Here is a 12566-nt window from a genome sequence, read left to right as displayed (position 1 = left end):
TGGCAACTGCACCGCCCTCAACCGTAAGGCTCTCCAGAGGGTAGTGAGGTCTGCACAACGCATCACCGGGGGCAAACTACCTGCCCTCCAGGACACCTACACCACCCGATGCTACAGGAAGGCCATAAAGATCATCAAGGACATCAACCACCCGAGCCACTGCCTGTTCACCCCGCTGTCATCCAGAAGGTGAGGTCAGTACAGGTGCATCAAAGCTGGGACCGAGAGACTGAAAAACAGCTTCTATCTCAAGGCCATCAGACTGTTAAACAGCCACCACTAACATTGAGTGGCTACTGCCAACACACTGTCAATGACACTGACTCTACTCCAGCCACTTTAATCATGGGAATTGACGGGAAATGATGTAAATATATCACTAGCCACTTTAAACAATGCTACCTTATATAATGTTACTTACCCTACATTATTCATCTCATATGCATACGTTGATACTGTACTCTATATCATCGACTGCATCCTTATGTAATACATGTATCACTAGCCACTTTAACTATGCCACTTGGTTTACATACTTATCTCATATGTATATACTGTACTCGATATCATCTACTGTATCTTGCCTATGCTGCTCTGTACCATCACTCATTCATATATCCTTATGTACATATTCTTTATCCCCTTACACTGTGTATAAGACAGTAGTTTTTTTGGAATTGTTAGTTAGATTACTTGTTCGTTATTACTGCATTGTCGGAACTAGAAGCACAAGCATTTCGCTACACTCGCATTAACATCTGCTAACCATGTGTATGTGACAAATAAAATTTGATTTGATTTGATTTGTAACACAAGCAGTCATATTTAGAGTACTCTCGGCTGACAGAAAACAGCCATTTCTATTTATAATTCATCACATCACGGGTGAGCTCAACATTGATCGAAATAATTGAGTTAAACTTTCTAGAAATCGAAGGTAATCTGACAATGGGTAGTTTGTGCGCGCCGCAATGTTTTTTTCCCGTGTCAATCAAAGCCAATAAGAGGAGACTAGATGAATTTGGTCTGTTTGCAGTATGCATGTTGAAGGGGTGTATCATCAACAATAATTCACTTCCTTTCATTCACTTCCGGAGGTTTACTCGAAAGATGAGTGAACCATTCCTTCACCTCGTTATAACATCTTTGGTCTGACAGACATTTATGTGACACCCAGAATGCAATGTATAATGTTAACAGACATGAAGCCACACATAGCTGGCAAATAGCTTAGCATTAGCTAATTATAATCAGTACAACCTTCAAAAAAGTATTTTACACACATCATAGGTGTCCATGTCAATTTATGCAATAATCAGAATGCATTATTTCTCACCAGAACTTGAAAACATGAATAAAACTGTAAATACATTATGCTCCATACATACATACAGTTGAAGACAGAAGTTTACATACACCTTAGCCAAATGCATTTAAACTCAGTTTTTCACAATTCCTGACATGTAATCCTAGTAAAAATTCCCTGTGTTAGGTCAGATAGGATAACCATGTGATAATGTTGCGTTTAGGAGGTAGGTGAAGGAGTCAGGCGCAGGAGAGCAGAGATGTCTGAGAGGCGTACTTCGTCAACAGAGAACCCGTACAAACGCACGGAGGAACAAACAAAGTTCGGACAATAACACTCTTATGAATCCGTGAAAACAAAGAATTGCATAACCTCACCGAGCACATCACAATGAAAGAATAATCCCGCACAAACCTAGGCAGGCAACAGGGTAAATATTTACACACAGATATTAAAGCAAATTAAACCAGGTGTGAAAAAGAAACAAAGACAAAACAAACTGAAAAGGAAAAAGGGAATGGTGATGGCTAGTAGACCGGCGAGGCCGCCCGCCAAGCGCCGCCCGAACAGGGAGAGGGACTGCCTTCGGTAGAAGTCGTGACAAACCATTTCATTTTAAGAATGTGAAATGTCAGAATAATAGTAGAGAGAATTATTTATTTCAGCTTTTATACCTTTCATCACATTCCCAGTGGGTCAGAAGTTTACATACACTCAATTAGTATTTGGTAGCATTGCCTTTAAATCGTTTTAACTTGGGTCAAACATTTCGGGTTTCCTTCCACAAGCTTCCCACAATAAGTTGGGTGCCCATTGCTCCTGACAGAGCTGATGTAACTGAGTCAGGTTTGTAGGCCTCCTTGCAGCACACGCTTTTTCAGTTCTGCCCGCACATTTTCAATAGGATTGGGGTCAGGGCTTTGTGATGGCTACTCCAATACCTTGACTTTGTTGTCCTTAAACCATTTTGCCACAACTCTGGAAGTATGCTTGGGGTCATTGTCCATTTGGAAGACCCATTTGCGACCAAGCTTTAACTTCCTGATCTCTTGAAATGTTGCTTCAATATATCCACATAATTTTCCATCCTCATGATGCCATCTATTTTGTGAAGTGCACGAGTCCCTTCTGCAGCAAAGCACCCCCACAACATGATGCTGCCACCCCCGTGCTACGGTTGGGATGGTGTTCTTCGGCTTGCAAGCCTCCCCCTTTTTCTTCCAAACATAACGATGGTCATTATGGCCAAACAGTTCTATTTTTGTTTTGTCAGACCAGAGGACATTTCTCCAAAATGTACGATCTTTGTCCCCATGTGGAGTTGCAACTGTAGTCTATTTTTTATGCCAGTTTTGGAGCAGTGGCTTCTGCTTTGCTGAGCGTCCTTTCAGGTTATGTCGATATAGGACTCATTTTACTGTGGATACATATACTTGTGTACCTGTTTCCTCCAGCATCTTCACAAGGTCTTTTTCTCTTGTTCTGGGATTGATTTGCAATTTTCGTACAAAAGTATGTTTATCTCTAGGAGACTGAACGCATCTCCTTCCTGAGCTGTATGATGGCTGTGTGATCCCATGATGTTTATACTGGCGTACTATTGTTTGTACAGATGAACGTGGTACCTTCAGGCTTTTGGAAATTGCTCCCAAGAATGGACCAGATTTGTGGAGGTCTACAATTTATTTTCTGAAGTCTTGGCTGATTTCTTTTGATTTTCCCATGATGTCAAGCAAAGAGGCACTGAGTTTGAAGGTAGGCCTTGAAATACATCCACAGGTACACCTCCAATTGACTCAAATGATGTCAATTAGTCTACCAGAACCTTCTAAAGCCATGACATAATTTTCTGGAATTTTCCAAGCTGTTTAAAGGCACAGTCAACTTTTGTTTACAAGTTTACATACACAATCAACTTAGTGTTTGTAAACTTCTGACCCACTGTAATTGTGAAACAGTGAATTATAAGTGAAATAATCTGCCTGTAAACAATTGTTGGAAAAATTACTTGTGTCATGCACAAAGTAGATGTCCTAATTGACATGCCGAAATTTGTGGAGTGGTTGAAAAATTAGTTTTAATGACTCCAACCTAAGTGTATGTAAACTTCCGACTTCAACTGTATATACATATGTTGCATTTGGAAAGTATTCAGACCTCTCGACTTTTTCCACATTTTGTTATGTTATAGCCTTATCCTTAAATGGATTTAATATTTTTTTTCCTCATCAATCTACACACAATACCCCATTATACATTTTTAAAATATGTTTTTAGAATTTTTTGCTTGGCGCACCTGTATTTGGGGAGTTTCTCCCATATTTTACTGCATTCTCTCAAGCTGTCAGGTTGGATGGGTAGTGTCGCTGCACAGCGATTTTCAGGTCTCTCCAGAGATGTTGGATTGGGTTCAAGTCCGGGCTCTGGCTGGGCCACTCAAGGACATTTAGAGACTTGTCCCGAAGCCACTCATGTGTTTTCTTGGCTGTGTGCTTAGGGTCATTGTCCTGTTGGAAGGGGAACCTTCACCCCTAGTCTGAGTACTCTGGAGCAAATCTTAATAAAGGATCTCTCTGTACTTTGCTCCATTCATCTTTCCCTCGATCCTGACTAGTCTCCCAATCCCTGCCCCTGAAAAACATCCCCACAGTATGATGCTGCCAGCACCATGATTCACCATAGGGATGGTGCTAGGTTTTCTTCAGAGGTATCACTTGGCATTCAGCCCAAAGAGTTCAATATTGGTTTCATCAGACCAGATAATTAAGTTTCTCATTGTCTGAGTGTCCTATAGGTGCCTTTTGGCAAACTCTAAGCTGGCTGTCATGTGCCTTTTACTGAGGAGAGGCTTCCATCTGGCCACTCTACCATAAAGACCTGATTGGTGGAGTGCTGCAAAGATAGTTGTCATTCTGGAAGGTTCTCCCATCTCCAAAGAGAACTCTAGAGCTGTCAGGTTGACCATGGAAAATGTCAAGGGGTCTGAATACTTTCCAAATCCACTGTACATACAGTACCAGTCAAAAGTTTGGACACACCTAGTCATTCAAGGTTTTTTCTTTATTTTGACTATTTTCTACATTGTAGAATAGTGAAGATATCAAAACAATGACATAACACATATGGAATCATGTAGTTACCAAAAAAAACTGTTCAATAAATCTAAATATATTTTATTTTTGAGACTCTTCAAAGTAGCCACCCTTTGCCTTGATGACAGCTTTGCACACTCTTGGGATTCTCTCAACCAGCTTCACCTGGAATGCTGTTCCAACAGTCTTGAAGGAGTTCCCACATATGCTGAGTACTTGTTTGCTGATTTTCCTTCACTCTGCGGTCCAACACATCCCAAACCATCTGAAGGGTTCAGATCCTCCGGGAGGGTTTTTTGTTTTGGCAAAGTGGGTGAGGTTATATCCTGCCTGGTTGGGGGTATCGTCGGACGGGGCCACAGTGTCACCGACCCTCCATGTCTCAGCCTCCAGTATCTATGCTGCAATAGTATATGTGCTGGGGGGCTAGGGACAGTATGTTACTGGCTGTCCCCAGTCCACCTGGCCATGCTGCTGCCCCAGTTTCAACTGATCTGCCTGTGGCTGTGTAACGCTGACCTGACGTCCAGCTTCTTTAGCAAGGCAGTGGTCGTCTTGTAGGTGTGTTTGGGGTCGTTATCATGTTGGAATACTGCCCTGCGGCCCAGTCTCCGAAGGGAGGGGACCATGCTCTGCTTCAGTATGTCACAGTACATGTTGGCATTCATGGTTCCCTCAATGAACTGTAGCTCCCCAGTGCCGGCAGCACTCATGCAGCCTCAGACCATGACACTCCCACCACCATGCTTGACTGTAGGCAAGACACACTTGTCTTTGTACTCCTCACCTGGTTGCCGCCACACACGCTTGACACCATCTGAACCAAATAAGTTTATTTTGGTCTCATCAGACCACAGGACATGGTTCCAGTAATCCATGTCCTTAGTCTGCTTGTCTTCAGCAAACTGTTTGCGGGCTCTCTTGTGCATCATCTTTAGAAGAGGCTTCCTTCTGGGACGACAGCCATGCAGACCAATTTGATGCAGTGTACGGCGTATGGTCTGAGCACTGACAGGCTGACCCCTCCACCCCTTCAACCTCGGTAGCAATGCTGGCAGCACTCATTCATCTATTTCCCAAAGACAACCTCTGGATATGATGCTGAGCACGTGCACTCAACTTCTTTGGTCGACCATGGCGAGGCCTGTTCTGAGTGGAACCTGTCCAGTTAAACCGCTGTATGGTCTTGGCCACCGTGCTGCAGCTCAGTTTCAGAGTCTTGGCAATCTTCTTATAGCCCAGGCCATCTTTATGTGGAGCAACAATTCTTTTTTTCAGATCCTCAGAGAGTTCTTTGCCATGAGGTGCCATGTTGAATTTCCAGTGACCAGTCAGTATGAGAGCGATGACACCAAATTTAACACACCTGCTCCCCATTCACACCTGAGACCTTGTTACACTAACGAGTCACATGACACCAGGGAGGGAAAATGGATAATTGGGCCCAATTTGGGCATTTTCACTTAGGGGTGTACTCACATTTGTTGCCAGCGGTTTAGACATTAATGGCTGTGTGTTGAGTTATTTTGAGGAGACAGCAAATTTACACTGTTATACAAGCTGTACACTCACTACTTTACTTTGTAGCAAAGTGTCATTTCTTCAGTGTTGTCACATGAAAAGAAACACTCATATTTATAAAAATGTGAGGGGTGTACTCACTTTTGTGATATACTGTACATGAGAAGGATGAATCTTTTACAATTTCACATGACAAGCCACCAGACATGAACAAACACAGTTGTTTCCCAGTGACTAAATTAGTGTGTTTGTTTCAGCTGTGAGAAAGAGACACACACACACAGAGACAAACACACAGAGAGAGAGAAAGATAATGTCCTGTAATCTGACTACATCCTCTCCTCCTCTCCTTTCCAGCCTGCCGCCTGAAGATGCAGATCAAGTTACGGTAATTATCTTCTGATTGAGTATTCATAAATGATTAGGCCATTGTTTGCTCTTTAATGATGCAAATTACAACTAATTACATTGGCGCTAATGGAGGCCACGAGTTGTTATGAGTTGTGGAATGGTACAATTAGCCGCCAGTTTATCTAATGGAGCCATGTGTAAATCATGTGTAAATATTAGTATGGTATAGTTTGTATAGTTTATGTCAGAGCGGCCATTACTTCCATCCTCCTCACTGAAGCTTACTAGAAATAAGAAGTTGTTCTCTGTGTGATGAATGTCTTGGTGGAAGAGAATGGGCAGAAACTCTTCATCAACAAGAGTAACTCCATTAACAATCCACATTATCAAGAACGTGAGTAATAAGTAACGGATGGGGAAATAATGAATGTCTAATGGGCTCTTTTATCCTGAAGTAAAAGCAGCAACAAATTCTGAAGGGCTCTCTAAATTTTTACAAAAGCACAGCAACAGTCAAAGATTTTTTGGCTTACTTAAAAGACAGTTGTGTTGAAATGTTCTTGCAGTAGCCACCTGCGACACATTTAGTGGGTAGTTAGGCAATATTAGGCAAATTTAGCCTCAGGGCATAGAGTTTGTTCATTTCTTGCTGTTGTAAAACAGATTGCTTGGGTCCCGCTTTACATGATGTTCAGCTTGTAAAGGCTTTAAAAAGCCTTCATAATGCCTTCATAAGCACTACATAAATGTGTTATAAAGTATCTAACCCTATGTCATGAGGTTTATAAAGGGTTCATAGATGTGCCATAACTGTGTGACATAACCCACTATGTTGAATATGATATAAACATGTGCTTTATAAAGGGTGACATTTTATTAAAGGACACCAATAATAAGAAGAGACTTGCTTGGGCCAAGAAACACGAGCAATGGACATTAGACCGGTGGAAATCTGTCCTTTGGTCTGATGAGTCCAAATTTTGGATTTTTGTTTAACGGATGATCTCCGCATATATGGTTCCCACTGTGAACCATGGAGGAGGAGGTGTGATGGTGTGGGGCTGCTATGCTGGTGACACTGTCAGAGATTTATTTAGAATTCTAGGCACACTTAACCAGCATGGCTACCACAACATTCTGTAATGACACGCCATCCCATCTGATTTGCACTTAGTGGGACTATAATTTGTTTTTCAACAGGGAATGACCGAAAACACACCTACAGGCTGTGTAAGGACTACTTAACCAAGGAGGGTGATGGAGTGCTGCATCAGATGACCTGGCTTCCACAATCACCTGACCTCAACCTAATTGGGATGGCTTGGGATGAGTTGGTCTACAGTGATGGAAAAGCAGCAAAACAAGTGCTCAGCATGTGGGAACTACTTCAAGACTTTGGAAAAGCATTCCAGGTGAGCTGGTTGATAGAAAACCAACAGGGTGCAAAGATATTGGGTGGCTACTTTGAAGTATCTAAAAGATAACATTTATTTTGATTTAACATTTTTTTTGGTTACTACATGATTCCATGTGTTATTTCATAGTTTTGATATCTTCACTATTATTCTACAATGTAGAAAATAGTACAAAAAGAAAAACCCTTGAATTAGGTGTCTCACCTTTTGACTGGTACTCTATATACTGTAGCTTAAGTACACTTAAGAGAGTGTGGAGGGAGCTAATGGTAGACTTCACATCACAAAAGCTTTGTGATCCCTTCCCTTTTGACAAGTACAAGGACTGTACTAGGGTCTAAATGGGTAATTCAGCAGACAGATGGATGAGAAAAGAAAAGATAGGACATGTGGACAATAATACATTATATTCTCTTCCATTCAGACCCTCACAGCAGGGTGTTCTGTGGTCTAACACAGACATGTGACTGACCGCCTTGATTCGGTGTTATTTGGTAAAATTCAAAATGGTGTTTCATACATTCGATAAAAGCAGAGATAGAGCTACAAAATGGTATATCAAACACTGCATTTGAGGAACAATGGGAAAGTAATTTTGCTTTGAAAATTGATCAACTTTTCATCAAAGTTCCTTTGAATGTTTTGGTACCTACTGGAGAGCTCTCCTTTGTCTATACCCATTCTGTAATGGCAGATTTCCTCTTCGTCTGAGGAGGTGTAGCAGGGATCGGACCAAAACACAGCGTGGTCAGTGTCCATATCGTTTATTATAAAACATAAACTAAACACTAAGAAATACAAAACAATAAATGTGAACATGAACGAAAACCAAACCGAAACAGTCCCGTGTGGTGACAACTACAGACACGGAAATAAACACCCACAAACCAACAGTGAAACCCAGGCTACCTAAGTATTATTCTCAATCAGAAACAACTAACAACACCTGCCTTTGTATTGCGAACCACACTTGGCCGAAACAGAAACCTAAACATAGAAACACAAAACATAGACTGCCCACCCCAACTCACGCCCTGACGATACTAACTAAAGACAAAATAAAGGTAAGAACGTGACACATTCAGCATTGTTCACACCCTCTTAAACCAGCCCCACCCATCTCTTTAAGGATTCACATGTGAGGTCATATGCTAAACAGTGAGTAGTATATTAAGATTAAAAGTGGTAGAAGTAGTAGCCTACAATAAGGAAATAATCCAGGCAAACAAAGTGTCCAGATGAAAATATTAAATGGCACTTACTCAGACACATTTTCAATAAATGCTATAACCCCCAGCCACATCTTGCTAAGTAGATCTGTCTCTACACAAGGTGTAAACGGTACAGCGAAATGATTACTTGCTTAGTAACAATATCAGAAATAGATAATGCCAATATAAAGAAAATAATATACAGTATGTACAAGAACAATATCAATAACGATATCAGTGATAGATGAGGTAGTTATATAGATACAATCAGGGGTAAAGTGGCTGAGCAGCAGGATAAAGAAATGGTGTGTGTGTTAGCTGAGATTCATTTGAATAGAGGCACTGAAGATAGTGCTGATGACTGTGGACTCGCTCCTAGTGATGAACTGGTCTGTCCAAACCACGCATGAACAAAGGAATCTATATTCGGAGAGCCTGTTTCTGTCCTGCCCTTGACTTTGGTGCAGGGCATGTGATGTCCATAGACTCTTTGTCGCAAAGCTCCCTGATCTTCTCAAAAAGATACGTTTGTCTAGCTGTGTCCAGTCCAGGTGATACTTGGGAGGAAAGATGTCAGCATTGCGCAGCAGCTGAAACCTGGTCCCGACTGACTCCGAACGCTCCTAGGCGACAATAACACCAAAAAAAAACAGGATATAACAAAGAAAATTGAGAATACATTACAACCTTGCACAACATCAATTCACCTCCCAAGTTTAGATAAGAAGAATAACCTCATACAATGCAATGAAAATGATATTCACCTGAAGTGCTGGTAATGCTTGACCTGAAGTACGGAGTCAGGTGTTGTTGCCAAACTCATCTCTCGGCATGTCCAGCCTACTCACTATCTCAGACAATCATGGCTAGCAGGAAGGTTGCTCTTATTCTGTGGCTAAACCAACTAGGCTTGTAATTTAACCATTTTATTTGTATTTACAGATGGCATACCCATTTATTATTCAAGCACATAAAATTTTAAATATTCCAGAAGGCATTTCTGCCAAAAATGCATTTATTTATTTATTTTTACCCCTTTTTCTCCCCAATTTCGTGGGATCCAATTGGTAGATACATTCTCGTCCCATCGCTGCAACTCTCGTACAGACTCTCGAGAGGCGAAGGTCAAGAGCCATGCGTCCTCTGAAACACGACCCAGCTAAGCTGCACTGCTTCTTGACACAATGACCGCTTAACCCGGAAGCCAGTCGCACCAATGTGTTGGAGGAAACACCGTACACCTGGCGACCATGTCAGCACCTGGCCCGCCACAGGAGTTTGCGCTAGAGCGCGAAGGGACAAGGACATCCTGGCCAGCCAAACCCTCCCCTAACCTGGACGATGCTGGGCCAACTGTGCGCAGCCCAATGGGTCTCCCGGTCATGGCCGGCTGCGACAGAGCCTGGACTCAAACCAGGATCTCTAGTGGCACAGCTAGTACTGCGATGCAGTGACTTAGACCACTGCACCACTCGAGAGACCCCCCCCCCCACAAACATTTAAAATAATGTTCAAATTACTCTCCTCTACTCCTGTGAAGTTGTGACTTGCGACATACACCTAGTTTCCTGAAATGAGTCACATATTAGAGGTGAATAACCATGATTCCTGATCTCTCTTGATCCTATTGGTAACCATACAGGACCTGTTAGCCTTTGCTGCAGATTTAATAATAGATATACTGTTTTCCTATACAGGATAAAACGCATGTCACTAGGTATATTTATTTTATTTCACAATTCTTTAAAGCAGGTGTGGGCAATCTTAGGCAGCGACAGCCAACATGTGTGCATGCTTTTGTTTTCAGGGTTGCCCACCTCTGCCCTACAGTGTTTAATGCAAAAACACTCAGAGCACCATGCCATGGATCTCTGACAGGCCTCCTGCATGTTGGTGTCAGAATGATGAGCAGGTGTGTGCGTCGGTCTGTAACGCACCACAGGTTGGCTTTCTGCACTCCATTGCCCTGTGCTCTCCCCACTGCACTGTGGTCCTCTGTTCGTAAGCCGTTTGACAGAGCCCTACTAATGGTATAGCGGAATGGAAGGTCAGACACACACAAACATACAGTTTTGCACACACATATTACTGATAGTGCCCAGAGGCCAAATGTATAACCTTTGTGTACATTTTACCCTAAATATCTACGTGCGTCATTTTGAAAAGACTGCATGCACAAAAATATGGAGATTTATAAACTTGCACACGTCATACATTCGCATGTTTCCCGTTATAAATCAGACCTATCGTAAAACTGTGAGCATGTGAACGAGCATTAAAACTCTGCCTGAAAAACTCCCATCATTCACCTTCTATGGCGACAATAATGCCCTTATTTGCTGTATAATTTGGAAGTATTGGAATTAGGCCAAGACATTATCTGAAGGAAATAGCAATGGCTAACTTGATCTACTGTCTTTGGAGGTGTTGGCAGAATGTTTTCTTTTGCAGTGACATTTGCAGTGACATTTGCGGTAGCCTATCTGACCATTTCTGAAAGACAGAAACAATTGCAAATTGTTGTGGACTTGTAAACAAATAGTTTGAATTCAATAATGTTGCATTTACTTTTTCCCCAACCCTAAATATGCTGCACTGCCAGCGAAATCTGAAACATTGCCTACTGTTTAAAAAAAAACTTCAGTAGGCTATACTTACAGTGGTAAGCCTACACACTTCAATGCAAAAGATCAAGTGTCTGTTCACCTGTTAAATTCTACTGTATGTTATAAACCGTGCTCCCTTTCGGAGAGCAAAATCTTGAAATTGCTATAGTCTATCTAATAGGCCCAATGAAATGAGGGATGAGGATGGTAATATCTTCTACGGCTACTTCGGGAATATGAACTCATCATGGCCATAAAATGTGAGGGATGTATTATGCAATGGTTATGATACAGTATATGTATCATGCATTATGTTTATTAAAGAAATAATGTGACCGACTGGTTCGACTCGGTCTTATGTAGCAACCTTTTTTTTTTAAACTTTTTTTTTTTACATTGGATAAAAGTAGAGACTCAGAGCTAGAAAATGATACACTGTATCATACACTACAGTTGAGGAACAATGGGAAGGTAATTCTGCTTTGAAAGTTGATAAACTTGTAACCTCACTTATAGGAAAATGTTTTGGGAAGCGTACTGGAGAGCCCTTCTTTGTCTACACCCATTCAGCCTTAGCCCCACCCATCTCTTTAAGCATTCACATGTGAGGCCATGGACCAAACAACCAAAGACTAAAGGCTGGTTTATACTACGTCTATCGACAGTTGTTGCATTGACATCATGAACATTCTAATGTCATCCGACATCAAACTTGTCATTATGAGAAAGTATGAACACAAAAACTGCAGGTTGCATGACATCAGCAGCCTGGTCATCCAAAATAGCATAACTAGTGTATTTTAACACCAATAAACCCACCCGTTTAAAAATGAATATAGTATATGTCAATTTATACAAACCAGGCAACTAAAAGAACTTTCTAAACAATGTTTTGTTTAGTTTCTAACTTGTTAGCTAACCAGCTAATGTTAACTTAGCTGGCTAGCCAGTTCAAATAATGACCATATTATATAGCTGACAACGTCTTCACCTTAGCTAATTTGTCATCATTATTACAGGAAAATAAACTCACAACAAGATCATTATTTACAAGTTAATGGCGA

The sequence above is a fragment of the Oncorhynchus tshawytscha genome, linkage group LG01 (genome assembly GCF_018296145.1).
Source record: "Oncorhynchus tshawytscha isolate Ot180627B linkage group LG01, Otsh_v2.0, whole genome shotgun sequence".
NCBI lineage: Eukaryota > Metazoa > Chordata > Actinopteri > Salmoniformes > Salmonidae > Oncorhynchus > Oncorhynchus tshawytscha.
The sequence above is the reverse complement of the archived record's forward strand: the minus strand, read 5'-3'. Positions refer to the sequence as shown.